Below are 21,614 nucleotides of genomic sequence, written 5' to 3'. Positions count from 1 at the left end.
TGTGAACAGTTTTGGTCTCCTTACCTAAGAAAGAATATATTAGCATTGGAGGCAGTCCAACAGAGACAAAACGTTAATCACTGGAATGAGAGGGTTTTCTTATCAAAAGAAGACTAAACAGTTTGGGTCTGTGTTCTTTGGAGTTTAGACCAATGAGGGGTGACCTTATTCAAACAAATAAGATCCCAAGGGGGCTTGACAGGGTAGATGTTGAGATGTTTTCACGAGTGGGGAAGTCTTGAACAAGGTAACATAGTTTCAAGATCAGGGACCAGTCTCTGAAGGATGATGGAGGCTAGATCTTTACAACTATTTAAGATGGTGATTGATTATTGTTTGAAAGATCAAGGAATTGAGAATTATGGTTAACTGACACAGAAGAGGAGGTGAGGTCAACACAGATCAATAGAATCATACAGAATGGTGGAGCAGGCTTGAGGGGACTGGTGGGCTACTCCTGCAACAATTTTCTTGTGTGCTTCTGTTCTTAATACATACCAGTGATTTGGACCTGTGCATATGGACACAGTTTCCAGATTTGCAGAGTACACAAAACTCGGGGGCGCAATGAAACCGAAGGGGAATAGTAATAGACTTCAAGGAGATCTAGAAAGAGTGGCGGAATGGGCAGATCAGTGGCAGGTGAAATTTAGTGTTCTTCTGCCAATGGAAGCAGATTCTCTCTTTCTTACTACACCCTTCATGGTTTTAAATACTTCAGACCTCCTAGAAAATGTGCAACTTAATGTTGATGTTTAATCTCCCTATTATCACATAATTAGTCATAGAAAATGACTATAAGTCAGAGGAAAGTAAACAGATATAATTTAAAATGAGTTCCAATAAAATGTGTCTCTTGGGTGACTAAAAGAGATAGGCATTATTTAATGCCACACAGAAATGCTGGAGGAACTCAATGAGTCAGGCAGCATCGATGGAGGAAAATGGACAATTGACCTTTCGGGTCAAGACCCTTCATTTTGACTGAAAGAAGAGGGGAGATAGCCAGTATAAAAAGGTGGCGGGAAGGGGTGAAGCAAGAGCTGGAAAGTGATAGGTGAATCCAAGTGAGCTGGGTGTTAGGCAGATGAGGGAGGGTGGTGAGTGGGAATGATGTCAGAAGCTGGGAGGGGATAGATGGAAGTGACAAAGGGCTGAAGATGATGGAATCTGATAGGAATGGACAATGGAGCATGGAATAAAGAGAGGGAAGGGGGAAGGGGAACCAGTGGGATGAGTGTGTGGGTGATGGGCAGATGGGGGAGGGGGAGAGAAAGGGTCATGGGGCCAGTTGGATTGCATTTTTGTCTCCATCAGGCATTATTTAATGGTGAGATGTTAAGAGGGGAAGAGTTTCGAGACTAGGCTACCCAGGGCGTTGGTCTCAGTGGCTGCAGGTAAAGTGACTAGGGGACTAGAAATACGTGGAGATGGAGATGGAGATAAAGGTAGAGATGATAGAAATAGAGATGATAGAGAGAAGATAGAGATGATAGAGATAGGGATAGAGATGCTATACATAGAAATAGAGATAGAGATGGAGATAGATAGAGAAGATATAGAGATAGAGATGATAGAGATAAAAATAGAGATAAGATAGAGACAGTTAAAGATAGAGATAGAGACAAAAATGGAGATGAAGATAGCAATCAAATGGAGGAGTTGAGACTACAGGGGAAGTAGATCACAAGGATGACAATCATCGATTTGTCCCTCCACAATGCACAATGTGTGGAGTACATAATCAAAAGAGATGATAATTGCAACATTTCAAGAGTCAGCTCATTCATTAGTTGCAACCATTGCCCTGCCACCAGGGCTGAAAGATTGCCTTTAGCAAACACCTCACACTGTCATTCTGGATTTACATTCTAATGTCAGCAGTTGGCCATTTAACAATTTTAAAATAAAGCATACCTGGTTTTATGATCAAAACCATTTAATTATCAACCTCAGAAATTCTTGTTTACAGTGATATGGAGTGGCATTTAAGTTTGCTTCAAACATTAAAAGAAATCTGTATGTTGGAAAAGGTTAATGTATTAAAGCAGCTTGTCTAGACTTAAATACATGCCTAGAATCAATACTAAATCATCTTTAATGATGCATCTTCTCTCTGGGTTCTCTTGCCTTCACACCTCCTGTTAAAAAAAATATAAATGTGCATAGGGAATTAGATCCAAATCTTACCTTCGGCTTGGCATTCAAAAAAATTTCTTTCAAAGAGGCAATGTTGAAATAAAGTGAAAGGAACGTAAAGGCTGAGCTGAGACAGATTGGTTGCCAGAAGGCTGAAATAAAGCTGTGTTCTGCCAATGTTATCAGCCAAGCTCATTTAAAATCCATCTGCCTTCAGAACCCAAGTGTTGAGACTACCCTGTATGCTGCCTTTTAATTTCTACAGGCTGTGGAAGCCATTCAAATGAACCCAACTTTTGCCAAGTGCCATAGATCTCAGGAACCTGGCAATCATTTTACTTCTGCGCAGAAGTTAAGGCTGTGATTTGCTTTGTTTACTATAGATGCTGCTTAATTGCTTTGATATATATTTCTTATTCCATACATGCAAACATTCTGAGAAACCAGAAGGATGGAAACAGAAAATACTCAAACATTCGGCAGGTCATGCTGGTTTCGTGTGCAGGGAAGACAAGTTTAATGTTTCAGGTTAATAAGTTTTCATCAGAGCTGGAAAATGTTTAGGGTGATCCAGTGGCCCTTGCTCATACTGCAGGCCGCATACCAGTTTCATATCGCAGGCTTGTGGAAGTCAGTGTGCAGCCTATTCTGAGGAGGAAATGTATGTGATAATGAGACAACATGCGAGAGAATGGGCTGTAAGATTTTCTAATGCTGCACTGGAGATCTTGGTGAAGGTAGAGAAATGTGTTCTATCAACAGGAGGCCAGGAGGTCCTCCAATAAACTCTGCCTAGGCAGAGGGGGCTGTATGCTCTGCCAGTCATTGCTAGGAGTCAAGCCCAGAGGACCTGACTGCATCACCACAAAAAAAATTCAAAGATCTGACAAGTGTGGTCAAGGTCAGGAGCTGCGTCTTGAAATGCCATATCCTATCAAATACACCACGAGCCTCAAGCACTCGTTAATACACCATGTCACCACCAATGTTCTCTATCAATCAGGGCTTGTCCATAATATTTGTAGGCCTTTTCATTTGTAGGTTCAACTTCACCCTCATACACTAAGAGGTGCTGAAAGCCTCACAACTACCTCCTACAGCATGTATACACTGCCAGCAACATGACAGGCCCATCACCCAAATGCATTTTTAAGCCTCACTCGCTCCTTCTCTCTTGAATGACCAAATTGTGTCTAAGCGGAGGCAACACCACTTAATCTTTAAAAGTGTATAGGCACAGCTGCATGTCCTTATCCCTGGGGAGGAGACTTGGCTCACTTTGAGCCACTGCTGGGACTGTGGCCAGTGATGGGACTAAAATGATGAAAGATAATGGCATCCTCCTATCCAATTCTCATTCTCACATCATAACACACTCCTCATCTTAATATTTTCTGATTTTCACATGGCAGATGGTGGAAGTACAGAAATCTTATCTCTTATCTCTCCCCAATCTTTCCTTACCACATTTCAGAATAGTCAGGGATGGATAATAAACTCTGGCCCAGCTAGTACCACCGAGATCCCATGAATGGGTCATAAAGTCACAGAGCACAGAAACAGGCCCTTCAGCCCACCAAGTCCATGCTGACTATTTACACTAATCCTACACTAATACCACTGTATCCTCCATAGATACTCATCAACTCTTCCCCAGGTGAATGAGTCAAATTTGTTGATGATTCACTTAAAGACGCACAGGTGGGTCTCCCTGTAGTTACAAAATGCATGAAGATAAGGGTTAAGAATGACTGTTAGGTGGGGAATTGAGCTCTGAAACAGCATCACTGTCATTGAAGCAGCACTGCTGGATGATTAACATTATGATCTGCCTATGCTACATACTTATGGCAGGCATTAGTTATGCACACATTAACACCACAATCAATAACACACCTACAGTGGCTCATACCACAAACCATCAGGTGCCACTTTGGACTGGAAACATCCTTCTGCCTCAGCACCCAAAAATCATGCTGTTGAACCAGATTTTATCCTTCAGTTTCCTTTCGTATTGGAAAAAAAGTGTCTAATGGGATATACGTATATCAGAAACCAGCATGAAATGAAATTCAAATGCATCAATTAATGCAAAATATACTGCAATAAGCAGTATTACTTAATAAACTTAAACTGGGGATTAAATGGCAAGATTTCAGTTCCACATCTCCAAATCAGTGTACTTGCCCTCCCATGTGGAGCAAAATCTACAGCAATCACAAGTCCATACTGATTACTAAATCAGACTGTACTAACCACTAAAGCAGCAGAAATACATTGGAGTTGAATCAGATAATATGATGCCCATTTTCAAGAGAGGAAACAGTGCAGGAAGGACCAGTTTCACTGGGTGATGTCCTGCATGCCAAGAATTTCCAAAAGACTTTGACTCCATTTTGCTGATCTTCCAAGTGTCTTTGGTGGTCCCTTAAAATTGGTGTTTGGTGCCGAAGTGCCTATCTGATTTCAGACACATTCCACAAGAACACAAGAAAATAGGATCAGGAGTAGGCCACCAGGGCCCTCAAACCTGCTCTGCCATTCAGTATGACCATGGCTGATCTATGCTGACCTCAACTCCTCTTCTGTGTCATATCCCCAAAGCCCTCAGTTCTTCAATCTTGCAAATGTTTATCTATCTCCACCTAAAATATAACTAATGATTTGGCTTCCACCACCCTTGGGGTCAGAGAATGCCAGAGATTCACTATCATCTGAAAAAATAAATTTCTACACATCTCAGTTTTAAATGACTGGCCCTTCACTTATTTCCTCTTGTTCATGACTCTCCCACTTATAGAAACATTTCAACATCTACACTAACATTTCCTTACGATCTTATATGTTTGAATAAGGTCACCCCTCATTCTTCTAAACTGCAAGGAATACAGCCTCAAATTGTCTTGCATCTCTTGGTAGGACAATCCTCTTGTCCCAGGAAATAATCTGGTGAATCTCCTTTGGACTGACTCCAATGATACTATATCCTTTTTTAGCTAAGGGGACTGAAGTGCACAGTAAGGTAAGTGCACAGTCTTCCAGGCATGGCCTCACCAACACCCTGTACAAACTCCAACCCCTTCACAATAAAGGCCAACATGACATTTGCCTTCCTAACTACTTGTTGGACCTGCCTGCTAACATTTTATGATTCATACATTAGAACACCTAAATTCCTCTGAACTCCACTCATTTGTATTCTCTCACCATTTAGATGGTAATTTGTTTTTTTTATTCCTGTTATTGAAGTGCATGATCTCACACTTCCCCACATTAAACTCCATTTGCCAGGCTTTCTCCTAATCACTTGATCTATCTACATCCTGTTGCATAATCACAATGTTCTTATCACAACATGAGCTTCTACCTATTTTGGTATCATCAACAAAATTACACTTTGTTCTTCCCTCTGGGTTATTAATGTGAATAGTAAACAATTGAGGTTGATCCCTGGGGTATTCCACCAGTTACATCCCTCTGGCCTGAAAAGGACCCATTTATTCCAACTCTTTGTTTTCTATGTTACAATTTAGTTTTCAATCCCTGCTAACACAATTCCTCCATTACCTTGGGCTCTTAATTTATGTACCAGCCTCTTATGTGGCAACTTATCAAATGCCTTTTGGAAATCTAAATACATCTACAAGTTCCTTTCATACCCTCAAAGAATTCGAGCAAATTTGTCAAACATGATTTACCTTTCATAAAACCGTATTGACTGGGTTTGATTATATTCGGCTTTCTCAAATGCTTAGTCATTTCCTCTTTGATTATTGGTGCAAGCATCTTCCCAAAAATTGATGTTAAACTAATTGGCCTATAGTTCCCCACCTTGTGTCTTCTTCCCTTTTTGAACAAGGGAGTCACATTGGCTGTTTTCCAATCTCCCGTACCTTCCCAGAATTGAGTGAGTTTTGAAAATATTCAACCAATGGGTCCACTATCTTTGCAGCCACTTCCTTTAAAACCCTTGGGTGCAGGCCATTGGGTCCTGGTGGTTTGTCTGCCCTGTAAGTTTCTCTAATACTTTATCCCTTGTGATTGTGATTTTTACAAGTTCCTTCCTGTTATTTGAAATTAACTCATCTGTTATCTTATAGATATTTGCAGGGTCCACCACAGTGAAGATTGATGCAAAATATTGATTTAACATATCTGTCATTTCTTTGTTTCCTGTTATTAATTCACCAGCCTAGTTCTCTGAAGGTCCCACACTTACCTTAGCTGCCTTCTTCCTATTTATATATCCACAGAAACTCTTACTGTTTGTTTTGATATTACATGCAATATGCAGCCTAACTAGAAGTCCTTGAAGTATTTTACTGTTAACATATGTATAGCCAGAAGCAGCAGTGCTCCCAGAACATACCTTGGAGCAACTACTGCCTTGCATTTAGCTCCACTCCTGATATTCCTACTCCAGTCCTACTGTTGTGTGGACACACATCCTGGCCCTTTCTCAGGATTTACCTGTGGACCATTCCAGTTTTGGCAAACAGCTTAATTCTTTTGTTTCTCAAAACAGCAAACAGTTTGCAGAGGTGTGACATCAGTTGGCTCATCACCTAATTAATAGCTCTGAATCGGCCTTTAGGCATCTCTTTATATCCTGCATGTAACCCAAAAGGCAATGTAATGTAATCCAACCCTTTTATTTCCAATTCATTTCCATGCAGGGTGAGATAAAAAGAGATTTGATACAACTTGAAAGAAAGACCCATTTGTCTCACACCTTACCTTCAGCAATATATTCAGTGGCATCAAACTAAATACCTATAGTTGCTATGGTACTGACATTACCAATGATTTAACTGCTTAGCTCCATTTCCAGACACCTTCTCCCCCAATGGGTTTGTCATCAGAATGGATGCTGTGGCAGTAATTTAAAGAAAGGAAATTGCATTTGGTATCATAAAGGTGATAGTTTACACCCAAGAAACCTTTGCAGAAGTGTCAACAAATATTATAGAGAATGTAACATTTAGATAAGAAAGACCGTATTATATAATAAATAAAAAGAAACATAATGCTTTTAGTAATTACAATCTAAATGACCTTATTAACTGTAGAGCAAGAGTTTTCAAATTATTGGGTGTGCTTCAAAATGCAGTGGTTGATTCAAATATTATATAGCTTACTTGTAAATGGTTACATTGTAGCATGTGCTCAATGTGCTCCTTTAACATCTAATACAGTTCAACATTTGTAGCTGTAATTATACCATAATTACTAACACCAGTCATTAAGGGCTACAGATTCCATTGACCTTCAGTGAAGAATATCATCACCATTCATTTGACACAGTAATCCAACGTGATGCATTTCAGTAAGTACCAGCTAGCACTGCAACTGAATCAAAGTGGGTAAAATAAATTTGGGCTTGCAGCATGAAAGGGGCTACAGTGAAAAATGGATTGTTTTATATACTGCCCAATGTTCTTTGCTGTTGGGTGCAGTATAACTGAAGGTTAGTGTAACTTAGAGAACCAAGTGTATCATGTGATCTGACTCTCAAGGCATTATTGTACAATGACTACCGTTAATCGGGAATTGACTACTTTCATTAAAGGATGACTTTTTGTTAACCCTGCCTCTGTCATAAAGCAACAGCACTGGAGAACCTATAGACTGTACATTGATGATAAGGATATGATGTGAAGCTGAAAGAGAGCAGCATTCTCTGAGTAGACTGGTGATGATGGCAGCCAGTCGAAGTGAAGGATATGTTGATAAGTGTGAGAAATACAATAGGTCTCAGCCATTTGCTCTTTATATAGAGCAAATGGGAATGTTCTTGTAGGTAACTTATATCATCAGTGTTCCAGGGGAAAATGCAGAACAGTAAAAAAAAGATATATAGGAAAAGAGGAAGTCAATATTGTTGTTGGTTGCTAAGCTAAAGCTGTCTGAAAATTGACGAGTTTACATGCACTACGAACCATGGTTGAGGTTTCCTACAAGGACCTTAAAAAAGTCCTGAAGGGACATATTATCCCAGCACCTTCAGAGATTTTCAAGTTGTAAATTTGGCAAGCAACCAGGGACCAGAGGAAATAGTGGGAATATATGCTCAGGCAAAAGGAGCACTTTCCACATCTCTTTAGACTGGGTGCTATGGCATAAGTAGGTTACCAGCTGCTGAATTAGGGAATTGAGGTGAACCTATTTGACATGCATAAAATATTTAAGGGAACATGCTGGAGGGCTACCAGTATAGAATGCCCTTTTAAAAATGTCAAGCAGTTCTGCTCAAGGCACAATTCCAAGGTGGAATCAACAAACAAGCCCACGGAATTGGTAATGGTGGCTCAATCTTTTTCATAGCCAAGTCATGTGGATGCTACAGGTGGGTTTAGCAAGAAACTAGTAGGTCACATGAGTGTAAAAGATAGGAAAGTTGCTAGTCATGTGGACTGAGAGAGCCATGTGGCCGTAGAATGACTATTTAAAATGGCACAGTGATACAATTATCTTAGGGCAGGGTGTATTATAAGCCTTAAGGAAGTTACTAGTTGTTCCTGTTTGCCTCAAATGCAGGGGGGCATAGGTGTAGTCTCACAGGAGTACAGTATGCATTTTAGAATCAAGTAATAAGAATGTAGTGACAGAGATGTTAAATGGCATTTATTGAACAACCAGAGAACACATTTCACAGAGGCTACTTTACTGACTAAGAAAATATTGATAAACATATATATTGATACAGCAGCAATTTGATCCGTCATAGACCATAGATCAAAATGGTGTTGGGCAACCAGGCCCGAGGGTTCCTTCCAAGTTATGGGAAAGATAAACTGTTGGGTTGTCAACAGAGATAGATGGGCCCAGTTACTCATTGCAGTTATGAGCCAGGAATGTGCACTAATGATCATAGACACAGGTTGAATTGAGTCATGTGGACTGAGGGACTGTGTGACAGGTCTTAGTGTTGGATAGTAAAGAGATGTCTGAGCCACTCATGTTTCAGGATGTACTGGCCCTGCTCAAACAGACTATGATCAGGTGGACTTGGGTGGTGCCAGGAAGTCAATAGCCCCAAGCAGCTACTCCCAAGTTATCAACTACAGCTTCAACAAAATCATCACAGGAAATGAGAAACTAATAACCATTCCACCATTATCTCGGAATGATCCAGGATGAGAATGCAGCAACCATAGACAGCTTTCTCCATGAATTGGTTGGGTTGGTTTATTATCCAAGGTACAGTGAAAAACTTACCTTGCAATCTGTTAATGCAGATTGATATATTATACAGTGCATTGAGGTAGTACAAGGTAAAACAATACAGAATGCAGAGTGAAATGTCACAGCTGCAGAGAAAGTGCAGTGCAGATAGACAATAAGGTGCAAGGTCATAACGAGGTAGATTGTGAGGTCAAGAGTTCATCTTATTGTACTAGAGAACTGTTCAAGTGTCTTATAACAGTGGGATAGAAGTTGTCCTTGAGCCTGGTGGTATGTGCCTTCAGGCTCCTGTATCTTCTGACTGATGGGAGAGGGAAGAAGAAAGAATGTACAAGGTGGGTGGGGTCTTTGATTATGCTGGCTGCTTTACCGAGGCAGTGAGAAGCGTAGGCAGAGTCCATGGAGGGGAGTCTGGTTTCCGCAAGGTGTTGAGCTGTGTCTACAACTCTCTGCAATTTCTTGTGGTCCCGGGCCATACCAAGCCATGATGTATCCAGATAGGATGCTTTCTATGGTGCATATATAAAAGTTGGTGCATGTCAAAGGGCATGTGCCAAATGTTTTTAGCCTCCTGAGGAAGTAGAGGCATTGGTGAGCTTTCTTGGCCGTGGCATCTCTGTGGTTGGACCAGGACAGGTTATTGGTGATGTTCACTCCTAGGAATTTGAAGCTCTCAACTCCCTCACCCTCAGGAGCATGTGAGATAGGTGTGGTAATTAAGGTGTTGGTTGCAAGTCGGTGGTACTATTACAGATGGAATTTGATAATAGTCCATCTGAAGAGAAATGTGAAGATTGGGTTAAAAGTCAAGTGAGGTGGCTGAATATGAGACTTTTCTGAGAAAAGGTAAACAGAAGTTAAGTCAATGCATACTATAGTAATTGCTAAGGAGAGCTGGGTAAGATTGAGTAAAATAGAGTCAAGGCTATGGCTAAACCCCATGATGGAGAATGGTAATGTGATTACCTTGGAAGTGGTATGGTAATGCTTATTGGCAATCGCAACAAAGAATCCACCTTCCATGACATAAAGTGAATATTAAGAGCACCTATCAAAAGCTTGGCATTTACATCACTGACCATTCGGTTACCCACCATTAAGAACTGGGAATGTTTCTATTTTGCTGTCGGAAAACAATTGTAACAAATCTCTTATGATGATGGCAGTGAGATACTAGGGCAGAAGTTGTATGTTACTGAAGTGTCTGCAGAGGCCAGCATGAGGTTGTGACATAACCTTGCAGTAAAATGTGGCAAGCAGGCCAGAGATATAGACCAGAGTGGGATATCCCAGAGTGAAGGTCAGTCCAGGGTATTATTTGGTAATTACAGAGAGTCAAAGAGGAAGTCAAGGTGCAACATAGAGTGAAAGCAGAAGCACAAAGATGGAGAGCCTTAACAAACAACTAAAGTAGAAGCAATTATAATTGCATTTTCTGTACCTAACAATGTACCATATAAAGTGCATTGTGTAGCTGCTCTGTTAATAAGTGTTGTTAGCCTGTGTTAAGTTTAAAGTGAACAGCTGATGTTCAAAAATATATTGTTATACATAATTATGTTAATGTAATAATTGGAGCACTGGATGTGAGATCAAACATATGTGAAACTAATCTGCAGAAGAGATCCATACTAATGCCTGGAATAGACACTTCAGAGACATTAAGTACATCTCGCAAGTAAAGAATTTAGTGATTGTCATGATTAGCAGACTGAGTAAAAGTACCAAATGTTTGGTTAGATTTATAACTATTAGATATTTTAGATGTTTATTTATTAGTCACATGTACATTGAAACACATAGTAAAATGCATCTTTTTGCATTACTGCGAATATGCTGGGGGCAGCCCACAAGTATCACCACTCTTCCGGTGCCAACATAACATGCCCACATCACCTAATCCATTATGTCTTTGGAATGTGGGAGGAAACCGGAGCACCTGGAGGAAACCCATGCAGACACGGGGAGAACGTACAAACATCTTACGGACAGCGGCGGGAATAGAACCTGGGTCACTGGCTCTGTAATAGTGTTACATTAACCGCAACACTACCATAAATAGTTATCTAACTGTATAATTTTCTATATGAAATAGTTAAATCGTGATAGAATTTTATACATGTAAATAGTTAAATCATGATAGAATTTTATACACATAAATAGTTGACAGTTTGCTTGGGTTTATTACTTTTTTAAGGGAAAACAGCATAGTATACAGTATAAGGTTAGTATACCTTTAGTAACTGAACATACCAAACCATTTTGATGTATTGTTATACTGCCACTGCTGTTAGCTGGAAGTTGACTACCTTCAATAAAAGATATTTATATGGTAGCTCTCCCTTTGTTTTCTTCCCTTAACTCCTTATTAAGCAGCAAATAACCTTCAGACAACCTAGCTGGGGAATACATGTGTATGTTCCTCTGCAGCAAAGGGCTCTAATCAAATCTCTTGTGTTTAACAGGCCTAAAATGTTGCCACAATGAATGTTATGACATACACTACTAGTGATTACAAATAACTTTTCTATTGCCTGGACCACTACGGGATCCCTGCAGTGAAGGTATCAAGATTTATGATAGGGTGCTGCTTACAACACACCTTGGCCAGAATGGGGTGGCCTTGCAGAAACTGAAGGCTAAAAGCAGAAGGAAGAGGGGAGGAAGAAATCTAACGAAGAGTGAAGAAACTGAGGGAGTAAATAAGGATACAACTTAGACAATTCATCCTGTCTAAGCGCCACATGATCAAAGAATTGATGAGCCTTAATCACAACTCACAATGCAGCAGCAATCCCTCACTGGACACCTTTTCCTCTATTGCTGTCACATTATCCTTTCAACAACAACAGTATTAGGAAAATACATACAATAATTTAACATTAGCTCATGAAATAATATATGAAAAAAATAAACAAATGTGCCCTCTGTGTTCACCTCATGTCTATTTCATAATGCCAGGCTAAAGAAGAAAGTTGGCCAGCACATGACTTTACACAGAATTTTCACCGTCTTACTGCCTCTCTGCAGATTGACTCACCAGCTTCAGTACAGCCAGGGAATGACGGCTAACTTTTATTTGAGCAGTTATCACATGGCCTTTTGAACAACCTCAAGCAGCTCTGGGCCTTGAAAGCCCAGCTTCATGCTGCACCATTGAAATGTACACCACAGCTGCCAATGCTGGGTGGTTGCCCAGTCTATCAACACATGCAGATGCCTCTTTCCTTCTCTATGTGCAGCATCAGAACAAGTGTAAAATCAAGTGATTGCGTCTCTCTGGCTCTTTCTTTCCCATTCCACCCCATGGACAGGTTTCAATTCAGGTTTCCAAAACAGAAGTTGTGTTGTGATGAGTGAAGGAGAGAAAGCAAAATAGGCATATTTGCATCTTCTACTACCTCTCAGTCAGGAGAGATTGAGGAATGAGAAGAAAGTGGATGAGGGAAGGTAGATTAGCCTTGTGGATACCTTAATCATCGATCACCCCATGACACAAATTGCTACAAACTTTGCAATAGCCTTTCCCATACCTGTTGACAACATCACCACCATGGGTTTTAAAAACATACAGTTGCATTTATCCTGCTGTGGAATGCCGCTCTCTCCTGCAATAAGGAGGAAAATGTGTCAGTGGCTGTCAAGTGATCTATTTGGGTAATGCGACTCTCATGGGTGAACAGCTGCTGGTATTGAGTGCAAATTGACAAATTGAGTGAGATCATTAAACACCTTCCTGCTCTCCATCATGTTCAATAAGCAGGAAAGTGGCATGGGCCTTCATCACTACTTCTTCTCACTCCCTGCTCCGAATGTCTGTATGGCCTCTCTCACCTGTTGATAGAGGACATCCTTCCTTTGATCCACATCCTCTATAAGCTTCCATTGTATTATTTGTGGCTAAGGATTAAAAGGACAAAAGTCAATAAAAGAAAATAAAGGGTTTTGCACCAAATGAAACAAACTGACAGCCTAATACCTGAGGGATTTTATCAGAAAGAAGCCAGGAGATTATTGTTGTGATACTATTTCAAACAAGCTGCTACTTCCCGTAATAAAATTGACAAAAATGATAAAAACTGAGGGTTATAGACAAAATAATCACAAATAAATGCATTAAAGAAATCAGAAGAAACTTTTCCATTCAGAGAATCACTGAACCTGGTACTACAATCTTTTCTTTGCATGCGGTATAGTTATGATGAATACCATTTAAGGGAAAGATTAAAGAGAAACAAAGGACTACAGATGCTGGAATCTAGATGAAAAACACTATGATGCTGGAGGAACTCGGCGTCTGTGGAGAATGCTGCCTGGCCTGCTGAGTTCCTCCAGCATCATAGTGTTTTTCATTCTTCAAGGGAAAGATTAACATTACAGGGAAAGGAATGGAGGCTAACGTGGAGTATTAACATCAGCCCAGGCTAACTAGGTCCAATATCCTGTAAAATTCCATCTACAAAAGTATTCACCAACATGAGTTATAGGCATTATGTGATCCGTAAAATGCATATGGATCAAGGCCAAAAGCTATAAGACATGAATAATACCAGGTCACCTAGGAGTGTAAAAGTAAATGAAGAATCAACCAGACCACACTTAATTAACTAATTGCTGCACTGTTTCTATGCAAAAAAAATTGCTTATTTCAAACAAATTAACTTTTTGAAATAGGTAACAGATGGTTCTTTAATTTTTTTTTCAGTAGTCCAAAACCTAATAGATTTCTTGGGAGAATCCCAAATGCCATTACTAGTGAGTTTTTAGAATCAGAGCAGCCAGCTGGCCATTCTCTTCCCAGAGGGGAATGCGGGAACCCTGAGCAGCTGTCTGCAGACAGGAATAGCATTGCCACAGGTCCTCTGTGGGTTCTAAGTAGGAAACTAAATAGTAAGTGAGGACAACTCTGCTCCCACGAGAGTCCTATTCCTAAACATAACTCATTTGTTAGTATTCCTCTAACTTTTAGTACAATTTATCAGTCATAACAACAAATTTATAGTTAATTATTCTGAAATAATATTTGCTGTAAAGGGACCATGATTTCAAAATCAAATTATCTGAATATTGATTAATCTTACAGATGTTTTACCTTCCCAAGAAGGTGAACCGTTACAGAATTAACTGATGAAGAATTTACCAATGGAAAATATTATAATGGGCAGGCTCATAATTCAGTTTTTGTTCTATTTTTCATTCAGCTGATTAGGTCATCTTAACTTTTGTTCATGGTGATCAAATGGGGATATTGGCTTCTCCACTCGTTATAAATCTATGGTTGCCCAACACGTTTGTCACACACCTCAGACTTCACATATTCAGGTTTTTTTTAACCCCACATATACCTCACTAATCCAAAGTGAGCATCATAATCTCCATCTCTCACAGCATAACTCTTCCATCTTATGGTTAAGTTCACACCTCTCTTTCACTCACTTCCTTTTTGAAAGATTCTACAAGTTGACTGCTGGATAAGTTGTTAGGATTATTATCATTTGTGACCAAGTTCCATTAAATTTAAGCATGTTACACATTGATCTGAGAAGAAATTATCCTTTTAATCTTTATAAAATGGCTTCTGACAGCAGAAAGAGGAAATTCTATTTCATTTGGTGGACAGTGGCCATAGAAATGTCATCATCAAAGGGTAGTGGAAGATATCTTTCAACATTTTTAAGGCAGAGGCTATGACTGAGTTGTTACGACTGATAAATAGACCTTTGATAAGCAAGAGGGTGAAAGGTTACCATTGGTAAACAGGAATGTGGAGTTGAGGTTAGAGTCAGATTAACCAAGATCCATTAAAGAGCAGATGATCAGAATGGCCTATTCCTGTTGAATGTTTGTAAGCTCCATGAGAAGCCAATTGTTGATGCACCTCACACATGCTGACGAAAACTGAGAGAACTACAGTTGGACAGAGGAGGAAGCATTTGCGATTACCTTTGAGGTTACAAGGTGGTCAGGGAAGATCATTCACACTGGTTACTGAGCACACACTACTGTTGGCCATTCTGGGACTGAGGTCTGCTGTGCACGACTATGACATTGAGTATAGAGCAACCACACAAAACATTATAGTACTCACCTTATCTTGATTACCTTATGTGGAATCCATGATAAATATAAGAAGTAAAGCTTGCAGGTGGCAATTTCCCTGTCACAACAGTTGAAACAGCGAGGCTTTTGTAAAAATAACTGATTCTGAGATAAGTATATGAACATGAAATCAGTGAATAGACTGATTCAGACACAAATCTGTCAGAAGCCTTGAAGCTATTTCATTGAAGAATTTGTGGATTGTCCACCAAGTAAGATTGGATTAATTGGGTATACAAAGTGGGGATACTAAGGGAAAAACAAAGCAAAATTACAGGAAGAATTTGATGACAGTAGCTAGAGAATTTGTCTATGGGTATGGCTGAGTCAAGGTTAAAAAAAGAACTAAAAAAAATGTATAGCATGCCAGAACTGCAGAATAATACTAGTTCCTCTGTGAAGGTCACAGGGGTATGAGTACAAAACCCTGTGATGAACTAAATTTATAAAAACATTAAATCTATTTATATAAAAAGAAAGAGAAGCAATACGGTTTGTGTAATATTTGGTTGCAAACAGTAATTGTTGCTTTAAGGTTGACACCTCTTTAAGTATTCTGTCATGGGACCAACTGGTCTCCAAGCAGCAACAATGTTCTGCAGAGTTTTGTGTGTGTGTGTGTGTGTGTGTGTGTGCGTGTGCGTGCGTGCGTGCGTGTGTGTGTGTGTATATACATTCTGTAATGGACTTTGTTAGAAGTCAAGAACTCATTGAACATGTATCGTTTACAATTAAAACAAAACAATTCCTCACACAATTAGAAGTAGAAATCTGGATCTCCTTCACCCAAAAAGTTATTAACTCTGAATCAACAGAAAATTTAAAAAAAACTGATATAGATTTTTGTTAAGCAAGGATATGAAGTGTAGACACAAGAGACTGCAGATGCTGGAATCTGGAGCAACACATAAAATGCTGGGGGAACTCAATGGGTCAGGCAACATCCATGGAGGGAAATGGACAATTGATATTTTGGGTCGAGACCCTTCATCAGTCCCGATTTGGGTTGAAACCCTGCATTTTTGACCCAAAAAGTCGACAATTCCTTTCCTCCTCCAGATGCTGCTCAACCCGCTGAGTTCCTCCAGCAGATCATTTGTTGCTCTGGATTCCAGCATCTGCAGTCTCTTCTGTCTCCTATGAAGTGTATTACTGGCTAAGAACCAAGGTGAGTAGAAGGCATTAAGATATAGATCAGCTACCACATAGATATAGATCTAAAATAATAGATATACATCAGATTTATGATCTGATTAAATGGTGGAACCCCTTCAAATATTGAATTGTCCACTCCTATTCCCAAAATTCATTCATTTTTTGGGCTTCCTGCTTTTTCTACTGCATTTATCATTACCATGTGAAATATGGCTGGAGTTCAATTATCCCATTCATGTACTTCCATATAAATTGTTTGGAGAATTTCTCTGCATAAGTTTGCCCAAAGATCTGGTGTGAAATCTGTGATGCAAGATTGCAATTCCCAAACTAAATTGCATTATATTGTCACATGTTCCCAGTCAACTCAGGTTTTCTTTAATTTTTCAGGCAGCATCTGAGTGTTTCCCGCATTTTATGTTTTTATTTCAGATTTCCAGCATCTGCAGTTTTTTTATTGTTTTCTTGTATTTTTTAAGAACACTACAACCAATTATGAATCTTTAACAATATTAATGAGGAATATAATTTCTGAAAATTACCTCAGACAGGAGATAAGTGTAAAATTTGGCATATGCATGTCAAATCTTGGATAACAGTAATTGTGACACTCATTTTTCGGTAGAAAGTGTAGAATTTGAACACAGTTTTTAACTTTTTGTTATTTATATACCAAGTAGCAGATTGAAAAGCAGCAAATGAACAACATGACTGACTTTTGAATAATATTCCTCTGGAATTCAGACAGCCTTGGCATTTTATACTTTCATAGTTTTCATTATTTTATTTCAGCAATTAGTAGATGCATCAAATGCATCTTGATTTTAAATTCAAGAGCAAATGATAGTTTTTGATCCAATAATGAAAGTGATTGGGTTGAAAGATTAATTGATTGAAAAGACGGTGTTAACAGTACATGGATATCCAAGGATGAGATTGGATGTTCTTCATGAATCCAGTCCTATCCTACAGTACAAAGTACATTCAAATAAGAATTACATAAATAAATGCAAATTTTCCTTTGAAAATCTCATTCTTAAATGATTTAAGAATTTAAAGTCAGGGTTCAGGAGCTTTTAATGCATGAATTCCAGTGCATGATCAAGTTGTTAAAGGAACAGAGTTTTGCAATGTGGGCTATTACCAACATACACAAAGACAAAGAGTACAGTATTATTTAAAGACAAAACCTATTAAATATAAGCTTGCTTTGTTTAATTGGAATTGGAATTTGTTTATTATCGTCACTTGTACTGAATTACAGTGAAAAACTTGTCTTGCATACCGCTCATACAGATCAATTCATTATACAGTGCATTGAGGTAGTACAAGGTAAAACAATACAGAATGCAGAATAAAGTGTCACAGCTACAGAGAAAGTACAGTCCAGGTAGACAATAAGGTGCAAGGTCATAATGAGGTAGATTGTGAGGTCAGGAGTCCACTTTATTGTACTAGGTAACCAATCAATAGTCTTATAACAACGGGATAGAAGCTCTCCTTGAGCCTGGTGGTATGTGCTAGAATGTCTCAGGTAGGTGGGGTCTTTGATTATGCTGGCTGCTTTACTAAGGTAGTGAGAAGTATAGACAGTGTCCATGGAGGGGAGGTTGGGTTCCGTGATGTGCTGTGCTGTTCCACAAATCTCTGCAGTTTCTTGTGGTCCCGGGCAGAGCAGTTGCCATACCAAGCCATGCATCCAGATAGGATGCTTACTATAGTGCATTGATAAATGGTGGTGAGTGTCAGGGGGGACATACCAAATTTCTTTAGCCTCCTGAGGCGCTGATGAGCTTTCTTGGCTGTGGCATCTACATGGTTGGACTAGGACAGGCTTTTGTGATGTTCACTCCTAGGGACTTGAAGCTCTCAACTGTCTCGACCTCAGCACCATTGATGTAGACAGGTGCATGTGCATCACCCCCCCTTCCTGAAATCAATAACCAGCTCTTTAGTTTTGCTGACATTGAGGGAAAGGTTGTTGCCATGACACCATGTCACTAAGCTCTCTATCTCCTTCCTGTACTCTGACTCATCGTTATTTGAGATACAGCCCTCTATGGTGGTATCATCTGCAAACTTGCAGATGACCTTAGAGCAGAATCTGGCCACGCAGTCTTGAGTGTATAGGGAGTAGAGTAGGGGTCTGAGGACACAGTCTTGTGGAGCACCAGTGTTGAGAATAAACGTGCCGGAGGTGTTGCTGCCTATCCTCACTGATTGCGGTCTGCTGATCAGGAAGTCAAGGATCCAGTTGCAGAGGGCAGTGTTGAGTCCCAGGTCTTGGAGTTTGGTGATGAGTTTGCTTGGAGTTATAGTATCAAAGGCAGAGCTGTAGTCAATAAAATATCATCTAACATAGGTGTCTTTACTGTCCAGATGCTCCAGAGATGAGTGTAGGGCCAGGGAGGTGGTGTCTACCGTAGACCTGTTTTGGTGGTAGGTGAATTGCGATGGGTCAAGGTTTTCTGGGAGGCTGGAGTTAATGCGTCCATGACCAGCCTCTCAAAGCACTTCATGGTGGATGTCAGAGCTACTGGGTGGTAGTAATTAAGGCACGTTACCTTGTTTTTCTGAGGTATTGGGATAGAGTAGCGGTTAGCACCAGTGACCCGGGTTCAATTTCAGCTGCTGTCTGTAAGGAGTTTGTGTGTTCTCCCTGTGTCTGCGTGGGTTTCCACCGGGTGCTCCAGTTTCCTCCCATATTCCAAAGACGTACAGGTTAGAAGTTGTGGGCATGCTATGCTGGCACTGAAAGCATGGTGACACTTGCAGGCTGCCTGCAGAACACTCTACGCAAAAAGATGCATTGCACTGTGTGTTTCGATGTACATGTGACTAATAAAGAAATCTTAAAGCAGGTGGGAACCTCAGATTGAAGCAGAAAGAGGTTAAAAAATGTCTGCAAATACCCCCACCAGCTGATCTGCACAAGATGTGAGGACACGGCCAGGGACACCATCCGGGCCAGATGCTTCCTGTGGGTTCAATCTCCGGAAGACTGATCTTAAGTCCTCAATGGTGACTGTGGGTTCAGGTTCATTGGAGGCTGTTGGGGTGGGTGGTGACATACCAATCTCCTTTTGTTCAAAACATGCATAGAATGCGTTAAGCTCATCGAGAAGGGATGCACTGTTGTCAGCGATGGTCTCCAACTTAGTTTTGTAGTCTGTTATAGCATGTAAACCCTGCCACAACTGACGGCTTGTCTGGGATTCGATTTTGGACCGATATTGTCTGTTGGCATCTCTGATAGCTTTACAGAGATCGTATCTTGATTTCTTGTGAAGGCCAGGGTCACCTGATTTGAATGCTGCAGTCTTAGACTGCAGTAGGGAGTGGATCTCCCGGTTGATCCATGGTTTCTGTTATGGGAATACCCGGATTGTCCTCAACACACTTGCTGATAAAGTCCGTGATAGTGCTGACGTAAACATCTAGGCTGCAGCTGAGTCTTTGAATATGGACCAGTCTACTGACTCAAAACAGTCACATAGAAGCTCATCTCTTTTAATGAACACAATCCTATCAGTACTTTGGTATTTAATTATAAATACCATTGTCATTTCTTTCAAGCCTCTGTACCTCTTTTGTATCAGAAAATGCTGAAGCCACTAAAAAGACTACAAACAAAAAGGAGAGTGATAACTTTTTGGGAAAAAGCAAAAAGGAAATTCTACCTGTAAAATGATAAGAACAGATATGGTCTGTTCAGCCCCTGAGTCTTTATCACCGTTTTATTTATTATGGTCTTATTTAACACATCCAATTTCTTTTGGGTCAAAACTTTAAACTAAAATCTTGGAGTAACTTGAATTGATCAATTTTGCTTTTCTTATTCCATTCCTGTTTAAGGAAGGTTGCTGTGTTCAAATCAGTTATTTCATCTCTCTCTCTTTCTTAAGATGTTACACATGTACTTATTTATAACTTATCGCCTGGTGATATGAGAGACCATGTCTGAATCCCTGGTAGTCTTGTCATAATAACTGATCCAAGGAAATATAACAATGAAGTATTTATCCACTTTTCCTTAGAGCACTGTGAGACTCATAAGGCTTGACGAGGCTATATCAACATCCAGTAGTGGGACGTGTGTGTCCTTGCTCCCTGTGGTTTGACAGACTGATCAGGCAGAGACAGATAGATTTGCATTTGCCTTCTGGTGATGAATGGAGGACAAGTCATTTATTCCTCTTTCGTTGCAGAGCCAACAGTTTAATCAGATCTCTTTGCATCAATGGAAGATCTTGATCCATCCCTTGAGTGATCAGTTTGGACTTTCAGAGTTAGTTTTCCAAATATCTAAAATCTGGATCTCCAAAGTGGAATTAAAAGCAAAGTTCCAAAGAACATTGATTAGTTTTACTCCAAGCAACTGGTCCTCTATGAAGGAAAGTAAGAGGCAATTTACATATATGAACTAACTGTATCTGTCACAAAAATAACCTCTAAATAATTAAGTACGTACAAAAAACAAGTTGAATCTGCAGTCATAAACTGGCAAATCTTACCTGCCATGCCATAGTTTTTCATCCTAAAACAGATCTCTATGAGAAACCAGCACCCCCAACAAGTATAAACTACCTTGTTAAATTGCACTACAGCCTTCCACACAAGTAAAATGAATGCAAGGAGAACGTTGGCCATGTCAATGGTGTACAGCATGTGATAGATGATGCAATATTGCAGGCATATACTGTACATGCTCAGGAAACTGTCATAGAGAGATACAGTGACAAAAGAGATTCTGAGGATGCTGGAATATGGAGCAACACACAAAAAATACTGGAGGAATTCAACAGGTCAGGCAGCATTTATGGAGGGAAATAAACAGTTGACGTTTCAGGTCGAGACACTTCATCAGGACCATCACCTCCATAGATTCTGCCTGACCTGCTGAGTTCCTCCAGCAATTTGTGTGCATAGATAGATAAATAGATAGATAGATAGATAGATAGATAGATAGATATCTTTATTAGTCACATGTACTGTACATCGAAACACACAGTGAAATACATCTTTTGCATAGAGTG

Source organism: Pristis pectinata, chromosome 5 (genome assembly GCF_009764475.1).
Source record: "Pristis pectinata isolate sPriPec2 chromosome 5, sPriPec2.1.pri, whole genome shotgun sequence".
Taxonomy (NCBI): Eukaryota; Metazoa; Chordata; class Chondrichthyes; order Rhinopristiformes; family Pristidae; genus Pristis; species Pristis pectinata.
This window is presented reverse-complemented; position numbering follows the sequence as displayed.